Source organism: Oncorhynchus gorbuscha, linkage group LG24 (genome assembly GCF_021184085.1).
Source record: "Oncorhynchus gorbuscha isolate QuinsamMale2020 ecotype Even-year linkage group LG24, OgorEven_v1.0, whole genome shotgun sequence".
Classification (NCBI taxonomy): domain Eukaryota; kingdom Metazoa; phylum Chordata; class Actinopteri; order Salmoniformes; family Salmonidae; genus Oncorhynchus; species Oncorhynchus gorbuscha.
In genome coordinates this window covers 4,381,435-4,398,335 of record NC_060196.1, presented here as the reverse complement: position 1 = coordinate 4,398,335, position 16,901 = coordinate 4,381,435, and positions in this window count along the sequence as shown.

The following is a 16,901-nucleotide window of genomic DNA, read 5'->3' as shown; positions in this document are numbered from 1 at the left end:
ATAGAGAGAGACAGACAGAGACAGTCAGACAGAGACAGAGAGAGCAGAAAACAGGCCTTTTGCTGTGCTTGTAAATGCTTTCCTTCCAGATCACTCGAGTGAATCCCCTTGTAATTGCTATTCCAACCTGTATGGCTTTAGTCAGTGTTCCGTTTGAGCAACTAATAAAAGAGGAATACAATGGAGATTGAGTTTCATGTCTTAGGGAATGTAGGCCTACAGTATCTACTTACTGTATCAGTCGTACTAACAATAGCAGCACATCTGAGAATGGAGTGTATAATGTAACACTGTCCTGTTGGAGTTGCAATGACACATTCAGACTCAGCGTTTATACAAGCAGCCCATTTCTGATCTTTTTTTTCCCACTAACTGGCCTTTTGACCAATCACATCAGATCTTTTCACATCAGATCTTTGACAGAGCTGATCTGATTGGTCAAAAGACCAATTAGTGATGAGAAGTGGGCTGTCTGTCTAAACACAGCCTCCGAGTACAGGCCCAGTTATGAGCTCAAGTCCTCACCACGCGCTCTCACCACTGGTGTCCCCCAGGACTCTGTTCTTGGCCCTCTCCTATTCTCGCTATACACCAAGTCACTTGGCTCTGTCATAACCTCACATGGTCTCTCTTATCATTGCTATGCAGACGACACACAATTAATCTTCTCCTTTCCCCCTTCTGATGACCAGGTATCGCATCTCTGCATGTCTGGCAGACATATCAGTGTGGATGACGGATCACCACCTCAAGCTGAACCTCGGCAAGACGGAGCTGTCCATGATTCGCCATCACGGTCGACAACTCCATTGTGTCCTCCTCCCAGAGCGCCAAGAACCTTGGCGTGATCCTGGACAACACCCTGTCGTTCTCAACTAACATCAAGGCGGTGGCCCGTTCCTGTAGGTTCATGCTCTACAACATTTATGACCCTGCCTCATACAGGAAGCGGCGCAGGTCCTAATCCAGGCACTTGTCATCTCCCGTCTGGATTACTGCAACTCGCTGTTGGCTGGGCTCCCTGCCTGTGCCATTAAACCCCTTCAACTCATCCAGACGGCAGCCCGTCTGGTGTTCAACCTTCCCAAGTTCTCTTCACCCCGCTCCTCCGTTCTTCCACTGGCTTCCAGTTGAAGCTCGCATCCGCTACAAGACCATGGTGCTTTACGGAGCTGTGAGGGGAACGGCACCTCAGTACCTCCAGCCTCTGATCAGGCCCTACACCCAAACAAGGGCACTGCGTTCATCCACCTCTGGCCTGCTCGCCTCCCTACCACTGAGGAAGTACAGCTCCCGCTCAGCCCAGTCAAAACTGTTCGCTGCCCTGGCCCCCAATGGTGGAACAAACTCCCTCACGACGCCAGGACAGCGGAGTCAATCACCACCTTCCGGAGACACCTGAAACCCCACCTCTTTAAGGAATACCTAGGATAGGTTAAGTAATCCCTCTCACCCCACCCCCCCTAAGTTTTAGATGCACTATTGTTAAGTGACTGTCCCACTGGATGTCATAAGGTGAATGCACCAATTTGTAAGTCGCTCTGGATAAGAGCGTCTGCTAAATGACTTAAATGTAAATGTAAAAAAAGTCAATTTACATTCTACCGACCACACTCAACTAATTCTTGTCATTATCCTCTTAGCATTTTACCTCATTAATACATGCTTCAGTTAGCTGTCCATTTAGGTCCATTTGAGGATTTGGGGTTGTCATGTGAATATCATTGTTATGAGACTTCTCCCTTTCGTTGTCTGTTTGGGGCCTTGAGGTTTAGCTAGGCAGCCCATTGTCTTCATCAACGCAAAGCTGGTGTTAAACACAGTCCCCTAATGAGGCTGGAGCCTTCAATACCTCCAACGAGAGATGATGCTGTCAAACGGTGTGACAGAAAAACGTCAAGGACCGTCCCCGACTCGTGTGGACCCTCAGTGTGATGTAAATATGCCAGCTCCACCATTTCACTGCGTTTACTCCCCAGTTCAAACAACAACTATTGTGTCTCTTCTCCTCTCTTGTTGTGTGTGTGTGTGTGTGTGTGTGTGTGTGTGTGTGTGTGTGTGTGTGTGTGTGTGTGTGTGTGTGTGTGTGTGTGTGTGTGTGTGTGTGTGTGTGTGTGTGTGTGTGTGTGTGTGTGTGTGTGTGTGTGTGTGTGTGTCAAAGCCGCCTGCCTTCGTGGTGACAGCTCTACATTTTCTCTCGCAGGATCCTTGGCGGGTTGGGGCCTGATGGATGAAACGGCTGGGAATAGACTGATGATTCCTCACCAACATCCATCCACAATAGGGATGCGCACGTGCGCACGCACACATGTATGAATGCATGCAGTTACACACAAACATCTACCCTACTACACACCTCTCATACTTCCCCTACTTCCCCTTTATATCCCTCTCCATCCCCTTCTCTCTCCCTCCTTCCCCACCGTAACACGTACCATCTATCCCCTTCTCTCTCCCTCCTTCCCCACCTTAACACGTACCATCCATCCCCTTCTCTCTCCCTCCTTCCCCACCTTAACACGTACCATCTATCCCCCTTTCCCTCCCTCCTTCCCCACCTTAACATGTACCATCCATCCCCTTCTCTCTCCCTCCTTCCCCACCTTAACACGTACCATCTATCCCCCTTTCCCTCCCTCCTTCCCCACCTTAACACGTACCATCCATCCCCTTCTCTCTCCCTCCTTCCCCACTTTAACACGTACCATCCATCCCCTTCTCTCTCCCTCCTTCCCCACTTTAACACGTACCATCCATCCCCTTCTCTCTCCCTCCTTCCCCACCTTAACACGTACCATCCATCCCCTTCTCTCTACCTCCTTCCCCACCTTAACACGTACCATCCATCCCCTTCTCTCTCCCTCCTTCCCCACTTTAACACGTACCATCCATCCCCTTCTCTCTCCCTCCTTCCCCACTTTAACACGTACCATCCATCCATCCCCTTCTCTCTACCTCCTTCCCCACCTTAACACGTACCATCCATCCCCTTCTCTCTCCCTCCTTCCCCACTTTAACACGTACCATCCATCCCCTTCTCTCTCCCTCCTTCCCCACTTTAACACGTACCATCCATCCCCTTCTCTCTACCTCCTTCCCCACCTTAACACGTACCATCCATCCCCTTCTCTCTCCCTCCTTCCCCACCTTAACACGTACCATCCATCCCTTCTCTCTACCTCCTTCCCCACCTTAACACGTACCATCCATCCCCTTCTCTCTCCCTCCTTCCCCACTTTAACACGTACCATCCATCCCCTTCTCTCTCCCTCCTTCCCCACTTTAACACGTACCATCATCCTTCTCTCTCCATCCCCTCCTCCTTCCCCACCTTAACACGTACCATCCATCCCCTTCTCTCTCCCTCCTTCCCCACCTTAACACGTACCATCCATCCCCTTCTCTGTCCCTCCTTCCCCACCTTAATTACGTACCATCCATCCCCTTCCCAACACGTACCATCCATCCCCTTCTCTCTCCCTCCTTCCCCACCTTAACACGTACCATCCATCCCCTTCTCAACACGTACCATCCATCCCCTTCTCTCTCCCTCCTTCCCCACCGTAACATGTACCATCCATCCCCTTCTCTCTACCTCCTTCCCCACTTTAACACGTACCATCCATCCCCTTCTCAACACGTACCATCCATCCCCTTCTCTCTCCCTCCTTCCCCACCTTAACACGTATCATCCATCCCCTTCTCTGTCCCTCCTTCCCCACCTTAACACGTACCATCCATCCCCTTCTCTCTCCCTCCTTCCCCACCTTAACACGTACCATCCATCCCCTTCTCTCTCCCTCCTTCCCCCGTAACATGTACCATCCATCCCCTTCTCTCTACCTCCTTCCCCACTTTAACACGTACCATCCATCCCCTTCTCTCTCCCTCCTTCCCCACTTTAACACGTACCATCCATCCCCTTCTCAACACGTACCATCCATCCCCTTCTCTCTCCCTCCTTCCCCACCGTAACATGTACCATCCATCCCCTTCTCTCTACCTCCTTCCCCACTTTAACACGTACCATCCATCCCCTTCTCAACACGTACCATCCATCCCCTTCTCTCTCCCTCCTTCCCCACCTTAACACGTATCATCCATCCCCTTCTCTGTCCCTCCTTCCCCACCTTAACACGTATCCATCCATCCCCTTCTCTCTCCCTCCTTCCCCACCTTAACACGTACCATCCATCCCCTTCTCTCTCCCTCCTTCCCCACCGTAACATGTACCATCCATCCCCTCCCTCCTTCTCTACCATCCATCCTTACCTCCCACTTTAACACGTACCATCCATCCCCTTCTCTCTCCCTCCTTCCCCACCTTAACACGTATCATCCATCCCCTTCTCTGTCCCTCCTTCCCCACCTTAACACGTACCATCCATCCCCTTCTCTCTCCCTCCTTCCCCACCTTAACACGTACCATCCATCCCCACCTTAACCCCATCCATCCCCTCTCTCCCTCCTTCCCCACCGTAACATGTACCATCCATCCCCTTCTCTCTACCTCCTTCCCCACTTTAACACGTACCATCCATCCCCTTCTCTCTACCTCCTTCCCCACTTTAACACCCATTCTCTCTCCCTCCTTCCCCACTTTAACACGTACCATCCATCCCCTTCTCAACACGTACCATCCATCCCCTTCTCTCTCCCTCCTTCCCCACCTTAACACGTATCATCCATCCCCTTCTCTGTCCCTCCTTCCCCACCTTAACACGTACCATCCATCCCCTTTCTCTCCCTCCTTCCCCACCTTAACACGTACCATCCATCCCCTTCTCTCTCCCTCCTTCCCCACCGTAACATGTACCATCCATCCCCTTCTCTCTCCCTCCTTCCCCACCTTAACACGTACCATCCATCCCCTTCTCTCTCCCTCCTTCCCCACCGTAACATGTACCATCCATCCCCTTCTCTCTACCTCCTTCCCCACTTTAACACGTACCATCCATCCCCTTCTCAACACGTACCATCCATCCCCTTCTCTCTACCTCCTTCCCCACTTTAACACGTACCATCCATCCCCTTCTCAACACGTACCATCCATCCCCTTCTCTCTCCCTCCTTCCCCACCTTAACACGTACCATCCATCCCCTTCTCTCTCCCTCCTTCCCCACCTTAACACGTACCATCCATCCCCTTCTCCCTACCTCCATCCCCACCTTAACACGTACCATCTATCCCCCTTTCCCTCCCTCCTTCCCCACCTTAACACGTACCATCCATCCCCTTCTCTCTCCCTCCTTCCCCACCTTAACACGTACCATCCATCCCCTTCTCTCTCCCTCCTTCCCCACCTTAACACGTACCATCCATCCCCTTCTCTCTCCCTCCTTCCCCACCTTAATTACGTACCACCATCTATCCCCCTTTCCCTCCCTCCTTCCCCACCTTAACACGTACCTTCCATCCCCTTCTCTCTCCCTCCTTCCCCACCTTAACACGTACCATCCATCCCCTTCTCTCTCCCTCCTTCCCCACCTTAACACGTACCATCCATCCCCTTCTCTCTACCTCCTTCCCCACCTTAACACGTACCATCCATCCCCTTCTCTCTCCCTCCCTCCCCACCTTAACACGTACCATCCATCCCCTTCCATCTCTCCCTCCTTCCCCACCTTAATTACGTACCATCTATCCCCCTTTCCCTCCCTCCTTCCCCACCTTAACACGTACCATCCATCCCCTTCTCTCTCCCTCCTTCCCCACCTTAACACCTACCATCCATCCCCTTCTCTCTCCCTCCTTCCCCACCTTAACACGTACCATCCATCCCCTTCTCTCTCCCTCCTTCCCCACCTTAATTACGTACCATCTATCCCCCTTTCCCTCCCTCCTTCCCCACCTTAACACGTACCTTCCATCCTTCTCTCTCCCTCCTTCCCCACCTTAACACGTACCATCCATCCCCTTCTCTCTACCTCCTTCCCCACCTTAACATGTACCATCCATCCCCTTCTCTCTACCTCCTTCCCCACTTTAACACGTACCATCCATCCCCTTCTCTCTACCTCCTTCCCCACCTTAACACGTATCCATCTATCCCCTTCTCTCTCCCTCCTTCCCCACCGTAACATGTACCATCCATCCCCTTCTCTCTACCTCCTTCCCCACTTTAACACGTACCATCCATCCCCTTCTCAACACGTACCATCCATCCCCTTCTCTCTACCTCCTTCCCCACTTTAACACGTACCATCCATCCCCTTCTCAACACGTACCATCCATCCCCTTCTCTCTCCCTCCTTCCCCACCTTAACACGTACCATCCATCCCCTTCTCTCTCCCTCCTTCCCCACCTTAACACGTACCATCCATCCCCTTCTCCCTACCTCCATCCCCACCTTAACACGTACCATCTATCCCCCTTTCCCTCCCTCCTTCCCCACCTTAACACGTACCATCCATCCCCTTCTCTCTCCCTCCTTCCCCACCTTAACACGTACCATCCATCCCCTTCTCTCTCCCTCCTTCCCCACCTTAACACGTACCATCCATCCCCTTCTCTCTCCCTCCTTCCCCACCTTAATTACGTACCATCTATCCCCTTTCCCTCCCTCCTTCCCCACCTTAACACGTACCTTCCATCCCCTTCTCTCTCCCTCCTTCCCCACCTTAACACGTACCATCCATCCCCTTCTCTCTCCCTCCTTCCCCACCTTAACACGTACCATCCATCCCCTTCTCTCTACCTCCTTCCCCACCTTAACACGTACCATCCATCCCCTTCTCTCTCCCTCCCTCCCCACCTTAACACGTACCATCCATCCCCTTCTCTCTCCCTCCTTCCCCACCTTAATTACGTACCATCTATCCCCCTTTCCCTCCCTCCTTCCCCACCTTAACACGTACCATCCATCCCCTTCTCTCTCCCTCCTTCCCCACCTTAACACCCATCCATCCATCCCCCCACCTTCCCCACCTTAACACGTACCATCCATCCCCTTCTCTCTCCCTCCTTTCCCACCTTAATTAACACGTACCATCCTATCCCCCTTTCCCTCCCTCCTTCCCCACCTTAACACGTACCATCCACCTTCCATCCCCTTCTCTCTCCCTCCTTCCCCACCTTAACACGTACCATCCATCCCCATCCCCATCCATCTCTCTCCCTCCTTCCCCACCTTAACACGTACCATCCATCCCCTTCTCTCTCCCTCCTTCCCCACCTTAACACGTACCATCCATCCCCTTCTCCCTACCTCCATCCCCACCTTAACACGTACCATCTATCCCCCTTTCCCTCCCTCCTTCCCCACCTTAACACGTACCATCCATCCCCTTCTCTCTCCCTCCTTCCCCACCTTAACACGTACCATCCATCCCCTTCTCTCTCCCTCCTTCCCCACCTTAACACGTACCATCCATCCCCTTCTCTCTCCCTCCTTCCCCACCTTAATTACGTACCATCTATCCCCCTTTCCCTCCCTCCTTCCCCACCTTAACACGTACCTTCCATCCCCTTCTCTCTCCCTCCTTCCCCACCTTAACACGTACCATCCATCCCCTTCTCTCTCCCTCCTTCCCCACCTTAACACGTACCATCCATCCCCTTCTCTCTACCTCCTTCCCCACCTTAACACGTACCATCCATCCCCTTCTCTCTCCCTCCCTCCCCACCTTAACACGTACCATCCATCCCCTTCTCTCTCCCTCCTTCCCCACCTTAATTACGTACCATCTATCCCCCTTTCCCTCCCTCCTTCCCCACCTTAACACGTACCATCCATCCCCTTCTCTCTCCCTCCTTCCCCACCTTAACACCTACCATCCATCCCCTTCTCTCTCCCTCCTTCCCCACCTTAACACGTACCATCCATCCCCTTCTCTCTCCCTCCTTCCCCACCTTAATTACGTACCATCTATCCCCCTTTCCCTCCCTCCTTCCCCACCTTAACACGTACCTTCCATCCCCTTCTCTCTCCCTCCTTCCCCACCTTAACACCTACCATCTATCCCCTTCTCTCTCCCTCCTTCCCCACCGTAACATGTACCATCCATCCCCTTCTCTCTACCTCCTTCCCCACTTTAACACGTACCATCCATCCCCTTCTCAACACGTACCATCCATCCCCTTCTCTCTACCTCCTTCCCCACTTTAACACGTACCATCCATCCCCTTCTCAACACGTACCATCCATCCCCTTCTCTCTCCCTCCTTCCCCACCTTAACACGTACCATCCATCCCCTTCTCTCTCCCTCCTTCCCCACCTTAACACGTACCATCCATCCCCTTCTCCCTACCTCCATCCCCACCTTAACACGTACCATCTATCCCCCTTTCCCTCCCTCCTTCCCCACCTTAACACGTACCATCCATCCCCTTCTCTCTCCCTCCTTCCCCACCTTAACACGTACCATCCATCCCCTTCTCTCTCCCTCCTTCCCCACCTTAACACGTACCATCCATCCCCTTCTCTCTCCCTCCTTCCCCACCTTAATTACGTACCATCTATCCCCCTTTCCCTCCCTCCTTCCCCACCTTAACACGTACCTTCCATCCCCTTCTCTCTCCCTCCTTCCCCACCTTAACACGTACCATCCATCCCCTTCTCTCTCCCTCCTTCCCCACCTTAACACGTACCATCCATCCCCTTCTCTCTACCTCCTTCCCCACCTTAACACGTACCATCCATCCCCTTCTCTCTCCCTCCCTCCCCACCTTAACACGTACCATCCATCCCCTTCTTTCTCCCTCCTTCCCCACCTTAATTACGTACCATCTATCCCCCTTTCCCTCCCTCCTTCCCCACCTTAACACGTACCATCCATCCCCTTCTCTCTCCCTCCTTCCCCACCTTAACACCTACCATCCATCCCCTTCTCTCTCCCTCCTTCCCCACCTTAACACGTACCATCCATCCCCTTCTCTCTCCCTCCTTTCCCACCTTAATTACGTACCATCTATCCCCCTTTCCCTCCCTCCTTCCCCACCTTAACACGTACCTTCCATCCCCTTCTCTCTCCCTCCTTCCCCACCTTAACACGTACCATCCATCCCCTTCTCTCTCCCTCCTTCCCCACCTTAACACGTACCATCCATCCCCTTCTCCCTACCTCCATCCCCACCTTAACACGTACCATCCATCCCCCTTTACCTCCCTCCCTCCTTCCCCACCTTAACACGTACCATCCATCCCCTTCTCTCTCCTCCTTCCCCACCTTAACACGTACCATCCATCCCCTTCTCCCTCCCTCCATCCCACCCCATCCCATCCCATCCCTCCATCCATCCCATCCCTCCCATCTCTCCCCACCCCTGTCCTGGTTAGGCCGTTTAACACGCAGTAATCTATAGTGTCGTCACGTCTCATTTGCAGCTGTGTTTTGTGTGGTCCCTCTCCCGTGTCCCGTGGATCTCTGCAGGGAGCAGCCTGACACGTACTCGGATTGATGTATTGGCGTTTCAGTCAGCCATTGTTTTTCACTGTTCGTCTGGTGTCTGTGTTTCACGTACTAGCCCTCTTCTCTTCCCTGGATACAAACATACAGGATGTAGGCTACTGTAGGCAGCTAGGCCTTGTGGGTTATTTTATAAGATAGGAGTTTGGGCTGAGGGATTGTGTTAACTTTTCATTGGACCAGAATATCTTTGTCTACCAGAAAGATCATCTGAGTTGGTTGGGCTGTGGTTTAGTAAGCAACAAAATATTTTGGGGTAAAACTTTGGTATTTTGAGTTTTAATGATTCTCTGTTCTTCCAAACACAGTACGGCTCCACATTGATTTTCTCATTTGCGAGATCAAGGCATTCTTGACGTGCCGTCTGTGCTAAATTCAACCTCTAGAAACTTTGTTAGAGACAGAGTGTAAGGCAAGAACTTTCCTCCTCAGCCTGTCAATGTACATCCCTACTCATATACTGTATACCGGCAGTGTCCCTTGGAGATATCCTAAGATTTCCAGCGCTGGTTCTCAACCAACCAACCAACCGTTCCATCCATGGCTGGACGTGCTGCCTGGCCCACTCTCCTACCTGATGAGAAGCACTGGGGCAGATAGACAGGCTCCAACTCAGTGTCCAACCATGGGTGGACGTGCTGCCTGGCCCACTCTCCTACCTGATGAGAAGCACTGGGGCAGATAGACAGGCTCCAACTCAGTGTCCAACCATGGGTGGACGTGCTGCCTGGCCCACTCTCCTACCTGATGAGAAGCACTGGGGCAGATAGACAGGCTCCAACTCAGTGTCCAACCATGGGTGGACGTGCTGCCTGGCCCACTCTCCTACCTGATGAGAAGCACTGGGGCAGATAGACAGGCTCCAACTCAGTGTCCATCCATGGGTGGACGTGCTGCCTGGCCCACTCTCCTACCTGATGAGAAGCACTGGGGCAGATAGACAGGCTCCAACTCAGTGTCCATCCATGGGTGGACGTGCTGCCTGGCCCACTCTCCTACCTGATGAGAAGCACTGGGGCAGATAGACAGGCTCCAACTCAGTGTCCAACCATGGGTGGACGTGCTGCCTGGCCCACTCTCCTACCTGATGAGAAGCACTGGGGCAGATAGACAGGCTCCAACTCAGTGTCCATCCATGTCCGATCCCTTTCTCTTTCAGGCCATTAAAGAGTAAGTATGACCGCATGGTCAGAGGGAGAGCCGGGTCCAAGAGTGGGGCGGCCCATACTGCTCCTCTCGCTCCCAGCATCACAAACCAGGAACTATGGCCGACACTTCCCTTCCCAGTAATGAGCCTGGGTCCAGACTACGAGGTCAATAATTCATAACTCAACTCAACTGGGAGGGAGGGAGAGAGAGAGAGAGAGAGAGAAGAGAAGTTGGAGTTGAAGCCCTCCATCCATCCATCCACCACTCTCTCTCATATCAGTGATCTATGCAGCAGCAGCCTCTACTATCTACTTCACACAATTCAATGTAAGCCCATGTCTGGTCCGGTGTAATATGGCTTTAAAGGGCATACATTAACGGACAGGGATGGACACTCCACTCTCTCTCTCTCTCTCGGCTACTTCTCCATTCTGTCCTCACAATTACCGTGTTCTCTATTGGAATGTGCTCAATTGATCGTGATCATCACTATTGATAACATTGTGTTTCAGGCCGAGGCTGATTGTCAGCTGTGCTCGTCCAGTTACAATGTCTACATCGCTAAAGCTGTGTTTACACAGGCAGCCCAATGTCAATCTTGTTTTCACTAATTGCTCTAATTTGACCAATCAGATCAGCTCTGAAAAGGATCTGACGTGATTGGTCAAAAGACCAATTAGTGGGTGAAAAAAGGTCAGAATCGGGCTCCCAAAGTGGCGGAGCTGCTGAATGTCAACTCACCATTCCTTGATGTAGACGGAATGTATGGAATATGGCATATGTTGATGCTAAATTAGCATCACAGCTCCTTCTGTGGCTTAGAGTGGTGTACTACAGCGATGGAGGTCAACCCTACAGGGAAACGGATACCAATAACACCCAGGATCCTTTTCAAACACAGAGCCATCAGCGATAACTAAGATGGCGGATGAATGGTGGTGCCTGTCAGAACCCAAATTAGAAGCCTGATCACTGTTAATGTTCGGTCAATATGCATCAAACCCGTAGAGATTTTTCCCTTCACTTCCATTTTCAGACTGGATTGAAGACGTTGAAGACAGTGATGGAACAACTCTTGGGAATAGGCTATGGGCTGGCTACTCAGTCTCGGTCCTAGACGAGTATGGGATGCTTTCGCCAATGGAAATTTCCATATTGTTCCCCTTTTGTGGGGCACGGTTTTTTGACTTTCCGATAATCCGTTTAGGTGACAGATTGCTGAGCTTTTCACTCATAGGTTTGACGTTTATTTGCATATTGCTAGCATAGTGTGCATCCACAAGGTGAAGAGTGAGAATGGTTTGTATATTAACCCATGTTATCTTCTATGTTTTTGATTGATTTGATAATTAAACAATTTATTTATTGCAATTTGTCAATGTTAACTAGAATCAGAAGACATGGCAACAAAACCATGACCCATGTCACTTCCATGTTTGGCTGAAACCAGTACTTCTTCCCTCACAAAATAGGTTTCTAACTCAAGGGTATTTCATGGTTAAATAAATATTTATATACCAGGATAGTTCCCCATTGTCACGGCCTGACCTTAGAGAGCCTTTTTATGTCTCTATTTGGGTTGGTCAGGGTGTGATTTGGGTGGGCATTCTATGTTCTTTATTTCTATGTTTTGGGTTTCTATGTTTTGGCCAGGTATGGTTCTCAAGGGACAGCTGTCTATCGTTGTCTCTGATTGGGAATCATATCTAGGCAGCCTGTTTTGCCACCTTAGGTTGTGGGATGTTGTTTTTGTTAGCTCTGCGTAGCTGACGGAACGGGACGTTCTTTTTATTGTTCTGTTTGGTGTTCGGATTTAATAAAGAATCGTGAACATGTACCACGCTGCACCTTGGTCCACTTCTTCCGACAAGCGTTACACCCATATGAAAAACGGTAGCATTGAATGTTCACATTGATAAAGAAAAGGTCATGAACATTTAGCAAATGAAGTGTGAAGACTTAAATAATCATATAACAATGGAACTGCTCAATGGAGTCCCACAGATTGAAACCAGGTATTATGCATGTCAGTCTTTGCACCACCGTGATTACTATTGATGATTGAGCGTTGTACAATAATGAAGGAGATCTGTCAGATCACCTCTAAAATACGTCCCATCAAGTTCAGATTTTTCCGCTACACTCCATTATTATTAAATGAAACCGATTCCTTCGAAAAATGGGACGGTAATAACTATCCCTGGTCCTGCACTGCATAGCATGCTGGGTAGTAGCCACCACACTTGCCATGACGAGCAGCCATGACATGGGGGAGACATATGTCAACACGGAATAATGACCATCATCAAGATGTGTCCTCTATGTAGGAACCCATGGAGGAGGACGTTCACCTCTCTATTAGCTGTCATCATTCCCCAGAATATATGTCCAAATAAACGGCAAGTAATACCCGCGTATGGAGCCAATGTGTCCCCGGTGAAGACTTGGGAGTGGGGGAGGAGAGAGAGAGAGAGACGGGGGGTGGAGTGTTCCTGAATGACAAATCGTCACTGGGCCTAGATGCAGATAGATATTGTGGTGGCGTCTCTCTTTATCTCTCTCTCCCCTCTCCTTCTCTCTCTCTCTCTCTCTCTCTCTCTCTCTCTCTCTCTCTCTCTCTCTCTCTCTCTCTCTCTCTCTCTCTCTCTCCTTCTCTCTCTATCTCCTTCTCTCTCTATCTCACCTCTCTCTTTCTCTCTCTCCCTCTCCTCTCTCTCTCTCACCCTTTCTCTCTCTCTCTCTCTCTCTCTCTCTCTCTCTCTCTCTCTCTCTCTCTCTCTCTCTCTCTCTCTCTCTCTCTCTCTCTCTCTCTCTCTTTCTCTCGCTCTCCTTTCTCTCTCCCCTCTCCTTCTCTCTCTCTCTCACCTCTCTCTCTTTCTCTCTCCCCTCTCCTTCTCTCTCTCTCTCACCTCTCTCTCTCTTTCTCTCTCCCCTCTCCTTCTCTGTCTCTCTCTCTCTCACCTCTCTCTCTTTCTCTCTCCCCTCTCCTTCTCTCTCTCACCTCTCTCTCTTTCTCTCTCCCCTTTCCTTCTCTCTCTCACCTCTCTCTTTCTCTCTCCCCTCTTCTCCTCTCTCTCTCACCTCTCTCGCTTTCTCTCTCCCCTCTCCTTCTCTCTCTCTCACTTGTCTCTCTTTCTCTCTCCCCTCTCCTTCTCTGTCTCTCTCACCTCTCTCTCTTTCTCTCTCCCCTCTCTTTCTCTTTCTCGCTCTCGCCTCTCTCTCTTTCCCTCTCCCCTCTTCTTCTCTCTCTCTCTCTCTCACCTCTCTCTCTCTCTCTCTCTTTATCTCTCCCCTCTCATTCTCTCTCTCTCACCTCTCTCTCTCGCCCACCCAGCGTCGCCCTCCATTCGTCACTGTCGATGGTCCTGCTTCTCATTAAGTGGGCCGGCGCTGGCGACAACTTAATTTCCTTAAGAGGAGCAGACACCTGATTCAATTGTGTCCCTCCATTACAAGGGGGGGCCCCAGAATCTGTTTTCCCCATCCGGGGCCGTGCTCCGTGCTGAGATGAGTGATGAACACGTGGCGACCACTGTAACAGAAATACGTTGAGCTGTGCTAAGCCAGCTCTATATTATTAAATGCTGTGGACATAATTCCATGACATATGATTCATGGCTGCCTCGCGGTGTCTATCCCTCACTCCACCTCTTCAGACGGTGGACTGGTAAAAAGGGGGACCCAGGCTCTCTTTCTTCTTTCTCTTTTGCTCTCTCTCTGTCTGTGTATCTCTTTTTCATCCGTTTCTCCACCACTTTCTCTCCCTCTCTTTCTCTTCTTTCTCCCATAACCACTGACTAGACACAGTATCTAGTCTTTTTCCGTGTCAGTGAACGAGGTGTGTCTGCAGAAAGCTCTAGTCAACAATCCTCTTTGTCTGGTGTTCACAGAAGTGTCTTACATTTCCGCTGTGGAAATCACACCTTTTACGAGCTCCTCGTTGACATCATAATAATGACTTCATTATGGTCAATATTTCATCACTTTTATACATTTGGAGTGACTAAATGCAATTTGTAAAAATAAGGCAATGATAATGCAACTAAACGCTGCTGGATATATTCAGTGGATAGATGTATAACAGCAATGTTGAATACATTTTCCATTACATGATGTTAGTGATGAAGATAATGATAGTGAGGAAGATGATAGTGAGGGGTCTTTGTCCTAGAATAATATTGCTAAGATTTTGTGTCAGGTCACAGCCCTCAACCTACCTACACCTGTGGACTACAGGAAAAAGAGGACCGAGCACGCCCGTATTGTCATCGACGGGGCTGCAATGGAGCAGGTTGAGAGCTTCAAGTTCCTTGGTGTCCACATCACCAACAAACTCTAACATGGTCCAAGCACACCAAGACAGTCGTGAAGAGGGCACGACAAAACCTATTCCCCCTCAGGTTACTGAAAAGATTTGGCATGGGTCCTCAGATCCTCAAAAGGTTCTACAGCTGCACCATCGAGAGCATCCTGACTGGTTGCATCATTGCCTGTTATGGCTACTGCTCGGCATCCGACCGCAAGGCACTACAAAGGGTAGTGCGTACGGCCCAGTACATCACTGGGGCCAAGCTTCCTGCCATCCAGGACCTCTATACCAGGCGGTGTCAGAGGAAGGCCCAAAAAATTGTCAAAGACTCCAGCCACCCTAGTCATAGACTGTTCTCTCTGCTACCGCACAGCAAGCGGTACCGGAGCACCAAGTCTAGGTCCAAGAGGCTTCTAAACAGCTTCTACCCCCAAGCCATAAGACTCCTGAACATCTAGTCAAATGGCTACCCAGACTATTTGCATCCCCCCTATTTTACACCGCTGCTACTCTCTGTTATTATCATCTATGCATAGTCACATTAATAACTCTACCTACATGTACATATTACCTCAACTTACCGGTGCCCCTGCACATTGACTCTGTACCGGTACCCCCCTGTATAAATCAAATCTAATTCACACTATTGTTATTTTACTGCTACTCTTTAATTACTTGTTACTTTTATTTCTTATCCATATATTTTTTAACTGCATTGTTGGTTAGGGGCTTGTTAGTAAGCATTTCACTGTAAGGTCTACCTGTTGTATTCGGGGCATGTGACTAATACAATTGGATTTGATTTGATTTTTTTCTTGACATGTCAGTCAAACGGTCACCGTTGGAGACCAGAGCACCTATGCCATTTCCAACCCAGACAGAGTTGTTCCGCTGTTCTCCAACTGCAACAGTTTGACTAGTGCACCACATAGTGAATAGGGGACCATTTCAGACTCAGTCCTGTTGTTTTCCACAGGATTTAAATGGATTGTGAATGTAATTGTTCTGTCAGGCTTTTATCTGCAAGGTGTGAGTGTGTTTGATACCAACTGTTCACACCAAACCAACACAAAAGGCCCTGCTCTTCATTTATTTATCTCAGTCTCTCTTTTTTACAAGCCTCCTGTCAATTACCCAATATGCCTTTGTGGCATTGTTTTTTGGTCTTCCTATAGGCTAGTCCATTCTGAATCAACATCAAGCCTGTGTCTAGTTGTGTGTGGTTGAATGTGGTGTGAATGTGTGTGTGTGCTTGAATGTGGTGTGAATGTGTGTGTGGTTGAATGTGGTCTAAACCACTGTAAACCTAATGAGCAGAACATTCATTTTCTCAACATAGCAACATTACGTTCTCTCTCTCTCTCAATTTCTCTCCTCGTTTGTTTATCTCAGTGATCGCTCTTACTCCCTCCCTCCCTCCTTTATTTCTCTCTCTCTCCCTTCGCCTAATGTCTATTTGTCTGTCTATTTTTCTCTCTGTCTGTATCCAGCCATATCCCTGGGCTTCCTAGACTCCAGTCAGTCAGTGTGTGGAGAGGGAGGAGTGTCTCCCCGGCACTCCCCTCTCCCTACTCCCCTCCCCCCTCTCCCTCCCCTCCTCCTCTCCTCCTCTCCCTCTTCAGGAGGATCAAACAGAAGAGGACACAGGCAGGCTGTTTGAAGAGCCCACGGTAGCTCCCCTATGGGTGGGGAACTGGCAGATGCTCAAACCACCCAACTCTATCAAGGGGGAGGAGCTCTCCTCTACTCTCCTTTTGTACCCCACTGTCAGTTAGCCGGCAGCCACAAACAGACCGGTCGTTACTGTTGGCTTTGCGTGTGTTGTTTCTTGGAAATAGCTACATGTGTAAATATGTGTGTACATATCTGTCTGGAGTACATGCAGTGTCTCAGTCAGGATGTCTCCCAAATTATACATTTTCTCCAAGTTGCCAAATTGTTTCATTCTATTTTGTTTATGTATTGTGGGCTATTTAATAAATTGAATTCTTACCCATGAGATTAACTTCTTCCCCCAAGCAAAGGATAATTAT